At 50.9% G+C, this 14,738-nt stretch overlaps 1 long non-coding RNA gene across 1 annotated transcript; it reads right to left on the bottom strand.

The window, feature by feature from the left end:
* Window positions 1-11,523: 11,523 nt before the first annotated feature.
* Window positions 11,524-14,692, bottom strand: LOC133124861 (uncharacterized). The gene is made up of 2 exons (XR_009708350.1): window positions 13,787-14,692; window positions 11,524-13,696 (listed from the first exon to the last, which is right to left on the bottom strand). It is a non-coding gene; the product is annotated as an uncharacterized LOC133124861 (long non-coding RNA).
* Window positions 14,693-14,738: the final 46 nt, after the last annotated feature.

Raw genomic sequence — 14,738 nt, forward strand, 5'->3', positions numbered from 1 at the left:
GTGACCACATGCGCTCGGTGGGATTAGCATATTCATAATCATCAATGTAAGTTCAGTCGAGTTCAATTACGTGTTACATGGTTTTAAAAACAATCTTGCACAAAATGGCTGCATTGTTAGACGTGACTAATTAAATATTTCCATCATCAGTGCCTCTGGTTTAATTGTCTGCTCCTGGAGGCTTTCAATGCTGTATGATTTCAGTGACCTTCGACCTTGATCGCTGAAAAGGTGTACCATTTGCCCGCATTTACTACCCCCAATGCAACGCTCCTCCTCTTTATTGGTGTGCTGTGGAGGCCTTGGGCCTCTTCCCAATCACTTATTATTCACCTCCTTGCTTTTCCTGCTCCAGCCAATCTGGAGGGTGGAGGTGAAGTCGAGGCATAAATTAGGAAAATGGAATGTCCGCGCGCCTTCAAACGTCAATGAATGTCAGTTACAGAAGCTACGTCAGTCACAGATGTGGCAGATGGGGAGAGGTGGATCCAGCGGTCGATCATTGACGCGTCATGCAAAAAATATCCTTCAGGATCCTCATAGCTCCTGGAAGGAACATTCAACAGGCTGGAATGTCCTTAAAGATGGTGGACCTCGATCGATCTCCAGGTCAGGCCAGGAACGAGGCGACAGGAGGTGAAAGAGCTCCAGGACTGGAGGGCCGCACGGTGAACACGCTTTCGCTCAGTCCTCAGTCAGGTCCTGAATGTCAGGTCCTGTTCCCGTTTTATCCCCTTTGGAAACATCTCATCAGCCCGGCGCTATCCACACTGCAGAGCGGAGGCCCTGCCAGCTCTGGGGCTATCAGTCAGGAGTGTCCTCTTAAGCACCCTGTACCACCAGGTGTACACAATCTGTGAACTAGGAGTTCTGCCACACACACACCCATCCCACACTAAGACACACACACTCACATGCACACTAAGACGTACACACACACATACCCCACCCTGCACATACACACACTCACACACCCCACCCTGTACACACACACACACCCCACGCTGTACACACTCGCTCACTCACACACACACACACACACACACACACACACACACACTTGGACAGAAAAGCTCTATGCATAACACTCCACCCTGCCAGTTCAAACAGAATGAGTTGGGCTCTGCTTGTTTCTGAAGAGCTTTCCTATTTAGCTGCTTAATTATCGATGGTAATCATTCCTTCAAGGCGAAGGCAGACTTGAATTAGATTATTAACACACATCTAAATATTCTGACAACCGCAATTACGCACTCGTGTGCGGGGGGGCTAAGATGTGGCCAGATAAGGATTACTGCCCTCGCTCGTGACGTTTAATACTGCACCCCGCTTAATTGCTGTGTTTTTGTGTGTGTGTGTGTGTTTTTTTCTTTTTCTTTTCAGAGATCTGTGAAAGCCCACTAAGGTTTGGCGTTTTTCCGTCCCGGTCGAGGGTCCGTTAGTTTCGTCTTCCGGTTCTGCTGCGGCCGCAGGTGTGTCGTCCCCGTCTCCCCCTCCCCTTAACCCGCTCTGATTGGCCAGAGTGTGTCACACTGTCCGTCTGGACCAATGAGAGGAGAGTGCGAGCAGAAGAGAAACGGGGCCGTGGAGGGGTGGGGGTGCTGGAATCGGCTGCTTCAGGGGGAGGGACAGCAGCTGCTGAAGCAGGAAATTACCATGTCCCGAAATATGTTCACATTTAACTCAATCTGCCCGGGCCCCCTGTGCCTCAGCACGCGGGCCTGTTCCAGAACCAGACCTGACGTCTGGTGCTACAAAACCAATCTCAGGACATTTCGCAAAGGCAAAATGTTAACTATTGTGTTGTGCCCCCTTACCCCGCCAGTTTACCGCCTCCCACTACAAAGCGGTTCTTTTTTACGACAACAAAATAACCCAGACCAGTGAACACTCACACACACACACACACACACACACACACACACACACACACTCACACACCAGCGAACTGAAGTGATTTAGGGAAAGTAGGCTGTGATGTGGCTGCAGTCAGCGCTATGAGAGGCTGTGCTCCACCGCTGGGTGTTTGTAGTCGAGGTTGTGCTGCGCTCTCCTCTGTGTGTGCTGTGCTGTGCTCCGTGTCAGCTGTGCTCTCCTCTGTGTGTGCGGTGCTGTGCTCTGTGTGTGCGGTGCTCTCCTCTGTGTGTGCGGTGCTCTCCTCTGTGTGTGGGGTGCTCTCCTCTGTGTGTGGGGTGCTCTCCTCTGTGTGTGGGGTGCTCTCCTCTGTGTGTGGGGTGCTCTCCTCTGTGTGTGCTGTGCTGTGCTCTGTGTCAGCTGTGCTGTGCTCTGTGTGTGCTGTGCTCTGCTCCGTGTCAGCTGTGCTGTGCTGTGCTCTGTGTCTGCCTCTGTGGGGGACCCCTCCCACTTCGCACTTTTGGAGGTCGAGGCGTTCGTCCCGGAGGGGGGGGGGGGCACCGGTCGTCCCTGTTGGGGGGGGGGGGGGGAGTGCGGCGAGACCCTAATCCTCTCATCCGTCTTCCCGTCCGTAGCGATGCACCGCTCCATACATCTCCCAGACCTCCGCACCGCCTGCTTACCTCCTCCATCCATCTCTGAGCCGCGCCACGCTGACGCGGCTGCCCCCAGCGTCCCGCTGTCTCTCCATTACACCGGAGCCTCAGCCACCGCTCTCAAAATGGCTGCCACCCCATCCATCACCCCGCGCGCCCGCGTGGTACTAGCTCCGGGACGGGCGGTTCAGTGCTCCTGATGATACTGGCTCACGGAGAGAATGTGTGACTGTGGTGTGTCCAATCACAGAGCAGAGTCACGCAGTATGAGTCCAATCACAGAGCAGAGTCACGCAGTAAGAGTCCAATCACAGAGCAGAGTCACGCAGTAAGTGTCCAATCACAGAGCAGAGTCACGCAGTAAGTGTCCAATCACAGAGCAGAGTCATGCACTGAACATCCAATCACAGAGTAGAGTCATGCAGTGAACATCCAATCACAGAGTAGAGTCATGCAGTGAACATCCAATCACAGAGCAGTCATGCAGTGAGCATCCAATCACAGAGTAGTCATGCAGTAAGCATCCAATCACAGAGCAGTCATGCAGTAAGCATCCAATCACAGAGCAGTCATGCAGTAAGCATCCAATCACAGAGCAGTGTGCATTATGGGAAAATGGGGCCCAAGCTGCTCAACCTTTAGTTTTCTTGCTGTTGACGTTCTTCTATCCACCAGGGAGGAGTGGAGTCTTCTCTTCTTTCGTGTTTTATTTTTATTTTATTCTGTTTTCCAGAAGAGGGGGAAGCTAAGAGGGTGAGGAATGAGAGAGGATCAAAGCTCAGAAGCTCCGGGGGGTGGGGGGTGGGGGGGGGTATCCGTTTAAAAAATTTGAAAGTTTATCAAATATTTCCCACAAAAGATGTCAGATGCATCCTATGTTGTAATGGTCCTTTTTACTGTTTGAGGATAATGAGAGCAGACCGGCCCTTACTGTGCTTTGCAGTACAGGGGAGTTACCTGGGTTACCTGGGTTCAGTCAGTCTTTCCTCTGCTCTCTCATGAACGAATCGTGCTGTGGAGCTGTGGCCTTTTCATTAATGACAGAGAACACATCTCCCCTCTGTCCTCTGACCTATGTGTGAGTCACAGTGGGGTCCGCTCTGACCTCTGACCTGCGTGTGAGTCACAGTGGGTCCCCTCTGACCTCTGACCTGCGTGTGAGTCACAGTGGGTCCCCTCTGACCTCTGACCTGCGTGTGAGTCACAGTGGGTCCCCTCTGACCTCTGACCTGCGTGTGAGTCACAGCGAGCGCTGGATAGGAGGAGAACCTGTTGCGTTTGGCACGTGCACCGCTCTGACGTTCCTCTATAAATACCCGCTGCTCGTGCTGCCGATGGGAGTTCTGACGGGCGTGATCTGGCAGGGGTGTGCGCGTCGGCTGAGATTCGGCTCAAACCCGTCCCAGCTGGAGGGATTCTGCAGGATGGATGTCCCAGGGCTTTAGGGGACCGCAAGGGCTGCCCTGTTTATCGTCCCCAGTGTGTGCAGACCACTTCTGCAGGCCTGCCCTGTTTATCATCCCCAGTGTGTGCAGACCACTTCTGCAGGCCTGCCCTGTTTATCATCCCCAGTGTGTGCAGACCACTTCTGCAGGGCTGCCCTGTTTATCATCCCCAGTGTGTGCAGACCACTTCTGCAGGCCTGCCCTGTTTATCATCCCCAGTGTGTGCAGACCACTTCTGCAGGGCTGCCCTGTTTATCATCTCCAGTGTGTGCAGACCACTTCTGCAGGCCTGCCCTGTTTATCATCCCCAGTGTGTGCAGACCACTTCTGCAGGGCTGCTCTGTTTATCATCCCCAGTGTGTGCAGACCACTTCTGCAGGGCTGCCCTGTTTATCATCCCCAGTGTGTGCAGACCACTTCTGCAGGGCTGCTCTGTTTATCATCCCCAGTGTGTGCAGACCACTTCTGCAGGGCTGCCCTGTTTATCATCCCCAGTGTGTGCAGACCACTTCTGCAGGGCTGCCCTGTTTATCATCCCCAGTGTGTGTAGACCACTTCTGCAGGGCTGCCCTGTTTATCATCCCCAGTGTGTGCAGACCACTTCTGCAGGGCTGCCCTGTTTATCATCCCCAGTGTGTACAGACCACTTCTGCAGGGCTGCCCTGTTTATCATCCCCAGTGTGTGCAGACCACTTCTGCAGGGCTGCCCTGTTTATCATCCCCAGTGTGTGCAGACCACTTCTGCAGGGCTGCCCTGTTTATCATCCCCAGTGCGTGCAGATCACTTCTGCAGGCCTGCCCTGTTTATCATCCCCAGTGTGTGCAGACCACTTCTGCAGGGCTGCCCTGTTTATCATCCCCAGTGTGTGCAGACCACTTCTGCAGGGCTGCCCTGTTTATCATCCCCAGTGCGTGCAGACCACTTCTGCAGGGCTGCTCTGTGCACACATACAATACAGCCGCGCGACTGACACACTCACACATACACTCACACACACACACACACTAACACACACACATACACTCACACACTCACACACTAACACACACACACTCACACACTCACACGCACACACACACACACACACGCACTCACACACACACACACACACACACACACACATACACATACATACAGTCGCGATACTGACACCATCATGCTCTACGGTATACATCCATTTACACACACACACACACACACACACACACACACACACACACACATACACGCACACACACACACACACACTCTCACTCATACACACACACACACACACACACACACACTCAGAAGGGAGCAGAAGGTATAAAGAATAGAGATGAAGGGGTGAGATTGTGGCAGACAGAAGCTCCAGCATCTGCACCTCCTAGAGCACTACAGTCAGAACTGGGCAAAGAGGAAAGATATTGGGAAAACGTGCACTTCTTCACGCTTTATTTAACACAACGTGTTAAATTATTTATTTTGGCTCAAACTCAGTGCCTCTAGGGTGCATTGCTCTAGCAGTATCTACAGTAAAAGAGATGGCTTGTAAAGGTTGCTATGCAATGAAAATAAAGTTCAATAAAATCAACGCTCAGCCAGCAAAACCACACAGGATGGAGTTTGTACCTCAGGTTTGTACTCTGCATGAAGTAATTCTGAAATAAAGTGATAAAAATGCAGAAGAAAATGCTTTTGGGTGATTTCCATTTGTGATGCATGTCCAGCGGTGTGCGTGTCTGGATGAAATCAGGTTTCTGTCGTGTGATTTAAGGACGCCCGACAGAGTGAGTGACATGGCTGCTGAAGAGGAATGTCCCGGTCAGAACCGGAATTTAATTTCCTCCCAAAGCCGGACCTTCTGTTCGGCTAATTACAGTGCGCCGGAGCCCCCCGGCGGCCGTCAGACTGGCCCCCCATCCTGTCACCGACTGGCCCCCCATCCTGTCACCGACTGGCCCCCCAGCCTGTCACCGACAGGCCCCCCAGCCTGTCACCGACCGGCCCCCCATCCTGTCACCGACTGGCCCCCCAGCCTGTCACCGACCGGCCCCCCAGCCTGTCACCGACTGGCCCCCCAGCCTGTCACCGACTGGCCCCCCAGCCTGTCACCGACCGGCCCCCCAGCCTGTCACCGACTGGCCCCCATCCTGTCACCGCCTGGCCCCCCATCCTGTCACCGCCTGGCCCCCCAGCCTGTCACCGCCTGGCCCCCATCCTGTCACCGACTGGCCCCCATCCTGTCACCGACTGGCCCCCCATCCTGTCACCCCCCAGCCTGTCACCGACTGGCCCCCCATCCTGTCACCGACTGGCCCCCCATCCTGTCACCGACTGGCCCCCATCCTGTCACCGACTGGCCCCCCAGCCTGTCACCGACTGGCCCCCCATCCTGTCACCGACTGGCCCCCCAGCCTGTCACCGACTGGCCCCCCATCCTGTCACCGACTGGCCCCCCATCCTGTCACCGACTGGCCCCCCAGCCTGTCACCGACTGGCCCCCCATCCTGTCACCGCCTGGCCCCCCAGCCTGTCACCGCCTGGCCCCCATCCTGTCACCGACTGGCCCCCATCCTGTCACCGACTGGCCCCCCATCCTGTCACCCCCCAGCCTGTCACCGACTGGCCCCCCATCCTGTCACCGACTGGCCCCCCATCCTGTCACCGACTGGCCCCCATCCTGTCACCGACTGGCCCCCCAGCCTGTCACCGACTGGCCCCCCATCCTGTCACCGACTGGCCCCCCAGCCTGTCACCGACTGGCCCCCCATCCTGTCACCGACTGGCCCCCCATCCTGTCACCGACTGGCCCCCCAGCCTGTCACCGACTGGCCCCCCATCCTGTCACCGACTGGCCCCCCAGCCTGTCACCGACTGGCCCCCCAGCCTGTCACCGACTGGCCCCCCAGCCTGTCACCGACTGGCCCCCCATCCTGTCACCCCCCAGCCTGTCACCGACTGGCCCCCCATCCTGTCACCGACTGGCCCCCCATCCTGTCACCGACTGGCCCCCATCCTGTCACCGACTGGCCCCCCAGCCTGTCACCGACTGGCCCCCCATCCTGTCACCGACTGGCCCCCCAGCCTGTCACCGACTGGCCCCCCATCCTGTCACCGACTGGCCCCCCATCCTGTCACCGACTGGCCCCCCAGCCTGTCACCGACTGGCCCCCCATCCTGTCACCGACTGGCCCCCCAGCCTGTCACCGACTGGCCCCCCATCCTGTCACCGACTGGCCCCCCAGCCTGTCACCGACTGGCCCCCCATCCTGTCACCGACTGGCCCCCCAGCCTGTCACCGACTGGCCCCCCATCCTGTCACCGACTGGCCCCCCATCCTGTCACCGACTGGCCCCCCATCCTGTCACCGACTGGCCCCCCAGCCTGTCACCGACTGGCCCCCCATCCTGTCACCGACTGGCCCCCCATCCTGTCACCGACTGGCCCCCCATCCTGTCACCGACTGGCCCCCCAGCCTGTCACCGACTGGCCCCCCATCCTGTCACCGACTGGGCCCCCATCCTGTCACCGACTGGCCCCCCAGCCTGTCACCGACTGGCCCCCCAGCCTGTCACCGACTGGGCCCCCATCCTGTCACCGACTGGCCCCCCATCCTGTCACCGACTGGCCAAGCTGTGGCCCCAGCTGGAATAAGAGACAATCGCTTTGCTATCAGATGGCCGGCCAAACTGATGTCTCATTTGACGTCTGGAGGGGCCCCCTCTCCTTAAATCGCAGTCTCCTGTTTTAAAGCAAATGAGGGATTTGGCGCATGTGTCCTTTTCCTTGGTCTTGGGATTTTAACCCTTGTGCGGTCTTAACATTCTGTATACTCCCTGGTTCTAAGGGTCAAAAATGACCCACCTTCACTGAACCCCTAAAATAAAGCAGCTTAATTGAATTTTAAACCCCAAATCTATTTTGCATGAAGAAACAACCTGTCACCCATCACAAACGTTGTCATAAAATTTCAAGCTGAAAAAATATCATTTAGGGGGTTTTCTCTGCTGTTAAACATAGTGACGGGTTATTTTTGACCCTTAAGACAACACAGGGGTCATGTTTTCTCAGGAAGGTAAATTAGTATTTAATGAGGAAGCCTGTGTTTCATTGGCTGTTCCACACCTACCTAACAGAGCGGCCCTGTAGGGGGTACGTTTGAATATCCCCCATGTCTCCACTCCCTCTTTCTCAGTTTAGATTTAAAAAAGGAATAGCCGGCCACAACAAATTTAAAGAACAAAGAACATTAAACGGTGACAAGCGAAATGTTTTTTTATTTTTATTTTAACGTTAAGGCAGAGGTTTTCATCCATTACTGCAGAGTCGAAGACAAACCATTGAATTTTGGTTGTTTGTACATTTGACACAAAATGTCCGCCTTGGTCGTCCTGCTGAATGACAGTGCAGTAATAGCCAGCAGAAAGAAGGCGACGGAGTTGTCTCCCGGCTCTAAGCGAGAGAGACAGGTCCAGGTCCTGGGGCTCAGAGCCATTTCTCCGTGGAGGAAATCATTTTGTCTCTGTCACTCCACATGATGGGAGATGCATGGGACAGCCGAGCACAACAGGATACGTCAGGTGTCAGGAGGTAACGAGGCCAGAGGCAGCACCTTATTAACCACCTCATACTCATACTTATCTGTGTCAGTCATGAGTTTAACCACCTCATACTTATCTGAGTCAGATACGAGTTTAACCACCTCATATACACCAGAGTCAGATACGAGTTTAACCACCTCATATACACCAGAGTCAGATACGAGTTTAACCACCTCATATACGAGTTTAACCACCTCATATACACCAGAGTCAGATACTAGTTTAACCACCTCATACTTATGTGAGTGAGATATGAGTTTAACCACCTCATACACACCAGAGTCAGATACTAGTTTAATTAACCACCTCATACACACCAGAGTCAGATATGACAGGTTTACCAGTGAATGCCCGCGTGCACACATTCACACTAACGGGTTTGCCACTGAATACAAACATGCATACCCACATACCCATACACACACACACACTCACACACATACCCTCACACACACTCACACTCACACACATACCCACACACACACACACACTCACACACATACTCTCACACACACTCACGCTCACACACATACCCTCACACACACTCACACTCACACACATACCCTCACACACACTCACATACACACACACCCCCACACACACACACATACCCACACACACACACATACCCTCACACACACACATACACACACACACACACACACACATACCCACACACACACACACTCACACACACATATACCCACACACACACACACACACATACCCTCACACACACACATACCCACACACACATACACACACACACACACATACCCACACACTCACACACACACATACACACACACACACTCACACACATACCCACACACACACATACACCCATACACACACACACACTCACACACATACCCCCACACACACACACACACACCCACAGTGTGGCAGGACAAATGTTCCTGATGCAGTATTTTCTGTCACCGCTCATGTCTTCATTGTCAGCGGGAGTGAAATTAAATAAATTCTAGTGTTTTCCCCTCATCTCCTCCTCTCTCCCGCGTGAAGCTGCCGGCGTCTCCACGCAGACGGCTCGATGCGTTACACAGGAAACGCTCGCCTCCCTGTATAATCGCTTCGGTGTTTTCTTATTGTTTTCCTGGCGGCAAAATGGTGTCGTAATGTCTGCTTCCGTTCCCTCAAATGCAGAGGCGATAGTCTGAACTCTCTGGTGTCTCGATAACGCAGGTTTTTATTCTCGACAGCGTTCTCCGCTCTAATGGGATCTGTTTGGTGCCGCTCTCGTATTTAACAAACTAAATGCACATTATGCAAATGTGATGTTGTGGCTGCGTTTCGTGAGCATGTCTTTATTGCCGGTGAGACACGTTCTGCAGTTTCACCCTCTCTGCTCTCTGCACTCTCAGGAATAAACACTGGAGCTTTTTTTTGTTCCTCAAGGATCACATTTCCCAAATGTACCCTGAAAGTAATGTACATACAGTAATGTTCTCTTAGGGTACAAATGAGTAAATGTTCCATGCATAAAAGCTCCAAATGAATTGTGTATTAATTGCTGGCTAGGGCTACAATTTTATGTTCTGTTGCACCAGAATGTTAGAGAACAGAATATTCAGGTGTTGTCCACCAAGTGGCAGCACCAGCCCTACAGACAGGTATGGCCACAGCTGTGATTGGCCGTAATCACTGTAGCTGTGGCCAAGTACCTCGTTATTGGGCTGTAAGAGGGGCCAGGGTTCTTCAGGTTGGGTTTGGTTTGGGTTGCCTGTCTGCCATCAACATGCAAAGTTATTTAATGTTCACAATTGTGTTTATCGTGTGAGAATGTATATGAAATGGGTTTTTTTTTTTCCCCCATTATCAAATTCTTTAATTCTTGAAATTTGGTTGAAATGTAGTAGGGGCCTAGATGTTGTGCTCTGTGGTTAAGCAGTGCATTTCCTCCGGTACGGTCATGTGATATAGTCGCTGCCTGGATGACGACATTAAACTGGCGCTGCTGTTAGCACTCTGACCCCTGATGCGGCTGATCCTGATGACACGATGCAGCCGGTGTTTTTGTGCCGTAAGGTTCGGTATGACTGGGCATAGGCCTCAGGGGTGTTCCGGATCCTTCCGTTAACGTGCCTGGATTACGCGTGTAACGCTAAGCGGCTAATCCCTTCCACCAGCGCCTTTGCACGGTTAGATTTAGCGATAACGTTGTGCGGTTCATGGAAGCCGCAGCCCCCCTTTCCACTCTGTGGAAAACCCATTTCTTCCTGTGATACAGTGTGTATTATTTCTGTATCCCGTTTGTGTTGTCTGTGAATTCCTCTCCTTCGTTCCTCCTCTTCTGGACCCTCCCATCGTCTGCATTCTGTTGAAGCACCGCTACGTTCACCCCGTCTTTAACCGGGCGTATCTGCGACCGGCGCAGGAGAGATGCCGCTTGCTCTGTTCTCAGAATATCAGAAGCCACACTGGAGTTTTCCAAAACAAGATGTGGGAGAGGCGAATCGATGTATAGCTAATTTCCTGAAATGCGGAATGTCTGTTACCCTGGATACACGTGTTTAACCTTACCTGTTCTCTTTACATTTTAATTTATCAGAATGAAACGTGGTGGCTCCACTGGGGTGTTACTGTAGGAATTCTGAGATACAGAATCTTTTACTGGAGAAAAAGGGAGAAGGAAAAAAAATTCCTGGAAAAGCAATGTGGTTCTGTGCGTGTGTGTGTGCGTGTGTGCGTGCGTGTGTAGTTTGTGTGTATGTGTATTTGTGCGTGTGTGTGTGTATTTCACATTAACGTTTGTTTTTGGGTTTCCAGTCATCCTGTTTGATATCTTTACATTTACAGATGTCAATTGTGTTGCGCTATACTTTTTTTTTTTTTTCCACAACTATACTCTGCTGCTGCTCAAATGAATGAATCCAAAACACACAGTAGCTTTAACTTGATACTTGGCTATGAGTATTCTATGTAACCCCCATGCTCAACACAGTGAGAAACACAATGGGAGCTTTGGTTAGAAAAGGTCTCATTTATTTATGAACATGTTTATTCATTTATTATATTTCCACAGGCGATAATTCAAGTTACATCTTTCCATCCTGGTCTATAAAAAGGGACCGTGAAGGCCTTGTGAACACACTGGATAACTTATTTTTCTCTTCTCCATAAAAAGATGACAAAAAAGTAAGAATGTTAGATTACAAAGATTGAAAAGCGTGATATTCACTAAGTGTGCCACAAAAATCAACAGGACCAAACCCTAAAAATCCTAACTAAACAATAAAAAACAATATTCAGTTCAACATTGGCTCAAATTCCCCCTGGCATGAAACAGGCTTATTGAATCTCCTGTTTGTGACACAGTAAAAATGCTGAAGGTCTTTTTATACAAATCTATCATGGCATACAAGGTTTCCCCTCTAACAGAGATGACTGTCTCCTCTCCTCTTCATTATGCTGTACCTTACGAACAGATTAAAAATAAACAAAAACAATCTCTTTACTTTTTCAATGATGAATTCTATAAAATGATAAATTATTGTTGGATGGTAGGCGTTTGCACAGTGCACTGTGGGAAGTACAACTTACTTTTGTTTTTGGGAAAAATGAAAAGGGAATTTTACAAAAGAATATTGTGCTTTTCAAAATTGGTAGTGTCCAAAGCTTATGTTCTGTGTGCAAATGTCATAGACCTTCCCCCCCCATCAGAAATGTTCATAGTGACCTATGACCCCTGCAGTTTCTGTTCTGCACGTACTCTAAGTGTGGGTCGGCTGAAAGTATGTGTGTGTGTGCGTGTGTGTTTTGCAATTCTACACGCTCCTGGCATTTCTCTGCAAGCCGTGCTCCAGGACAGGTTTAAGCGCAGATTAGCACGTCCCGCCAGTTCACAGTAAGCCATGAACTGCCCCTAGCCCTGCATGACAAAGACATCTGCTCCCCTGCTGCAGCGGACATGTTGTATAAATACCACTCTGTGTCTCTCCTGTTTAATACCGTTCTGTGTCTCTCCTGTTTAATACCGCTCTGTGTCTCCCCTGTTTAATATCGCTCTGTGTCTCTCCTGTTTAATATCGCTCTGTCTCTCCTGTTTAATACCACTGTGTCTCCCCTGTTTAATACCGCTCTGTGTCTCCCCTGTTTAATACCACTGTGTCTCTCCTGTTTAATATCGCTCTGTCTCTCCTGTTTAATACCACTCTCTGTCTCCCCTGTTTAATACTGCTCTGTGTCTCTCCTGTTTAATACTGCTCTCTGTCTCCCGTTTAATTCCGTTCTGTGTCTCTCCTGCTTAATATCGCTCTGTCTCTCCTGTTTAATACCACTGTGTCTCCCCTGTTTAATACCGCTCTGTGTCTCCCCTGTTTAATACCACTGTGTCTCTCCTGTTTAATATCGCTCTGTCTCTCCTGTTTAATACCACTGTGTCTCCCCTGCTTAATACCGCTCTGTGTCTCCCCTGTTTAATACCACTGTGTCTCTCCTGTTTAATAAAGACCAATACCACTGTGTCTCCCGTTTAATAAAGACCAATACCACTGTGTCTCCCCTGTTTAATAAAGACCAATACCACTGTGTCTCCCCTGTTTAATAAGACCAATACCACTGTGTCTCCCGTTTAATAAAGACCAATTCCACTCTGTCTCTCCTGTTTAATACCACTGTGTCTCTCCTGTTTAATAAAGACCAATACCACTCTGTGTCTCTCCTGTTTAATAAAGACCAATACCACTGTGTCTCCCCTGTTTAATAAAGACCAATACCACTGTGTCTCCCCTGTTTAATAAAGACCAATACCACTGTGTCTCCCCTGTTTAATAAAGACCAATACCACTGTGTCTCCCCTGTTTAATAAAGACCAATACCACTGTGTCTCCCCTGTTTAATAAAGACCAATACCACTGTGTCTCCCCTGTTTAATAAAGACCAATACCACTCTGTGTCTGTCCTGTTTAATACCACTCTGTGCCTCTCCTGTTTCTACCAAAGACTGGCACTCACGCCAACAGCTGAAAGAGGAGCACCCAAAAGGGTTGCTTGGTAACCGTTGCCATGGTTTTGATGAACTGTGGTTGTGGATTGTGAGTCTGTGTGACTCAGAATCTGTCAGTTTAGTCACAGGATGGGGCATGAACCTGAGCCAAAACTGAGCTCTTGGGTTGGGTTAGAGAGACCGCACACCTGGTCAGAACTGGGCTCTTGGGTTGGGTTAGAGAGACTGCACACCTGGTCAGAACTGGGCTCTTGGCTTGGGTTAGAGAGACTGCACACCTGGTCAGAACTGGGCTCTTGGCTTGGGTTAGAGAGACCGCACTCCTGATCACAACTGGGCTCTTGGGTTGGGTTAGAGAGACCGCACTCCTGATCAGAACTGGGCTCTTGGGTTGGGTTAGAGAGACCGCGCTCCTGATCAGAACTGGGCTCTTGGGTTGGGTTAGAGAGACCGCACTCCTGATCAGAACTGGGCTCTTGGGTTGGGTTAGGGAGACCGCACTCCTGATCAGAACTGGGCTCTTGGGTTGGGTTAGAGAGACCGCACTCCTGATCAGAACCGGGCTCTTGGGTTGGGTTAGAGAGACCGCGCTCCTGATCAGAACCGGGCTCTTGGGTTGGGTTAGAGAGACCGCACTCCTGATCAGAACTGGGCTCTTGGGTTGGGTTAGAGAGACCGCACTCTGCTTTGTCTGGAGCTGATCTTTGCACATCCAGAACAGACGTTTTCTGTAAAACTCACTCACAGTGAGGACTGCACAACTCCCACGTCTGCTGCATGGAAGCTACAGATGCCAGCTTCGACTAGAATATATTCGCACAACACATCATTATTCATTTTATCATACTTTTTGGGTTCTTTTAAATAATGTATCAGAAATAAAATATTGTTAAAACATCGTACTGCTATCCTGCATTGATGTGAGGATCAAACCGGTCAATTTTTCAGAATCAGACCCCGTTGTAAAAGCCAGCTATGACCAGCTGTTTAAAAGCCTCGCTCGAGAGTTTGTTTTTTTTTCAGCAGGGGAAATATACAAAACGGTTAATCAGGAATGATGTTTTTGATATTCAGAGGCTCCCACAAGAGTCAGAAAATAATTCTGATTGTCTCCTCGCATAGTGTCTGCTGCTGTGCGTTTGTTCTCAGAGGAAACGCAAACTCAGAAACCAGGACCAGCTCCTTCTCCCAGCACCCCCTCCTGCCCAGAGAACATCCCCCACCCCCATC

Source organism: Conger conger, chromosome 3 (genome assembly GCF_963514075.1).
Source record: "Conger conger chromosome 3, fConCon1.1, whole genome shotgun sequence".
In the NCBI taxonomy this organism is placed as follows: domain Eukaryota; kingdom Metazoa; phylum Chordata; class Actinopteri; order Anguilliformes; family Congridae; genus Conger; species Conger conger.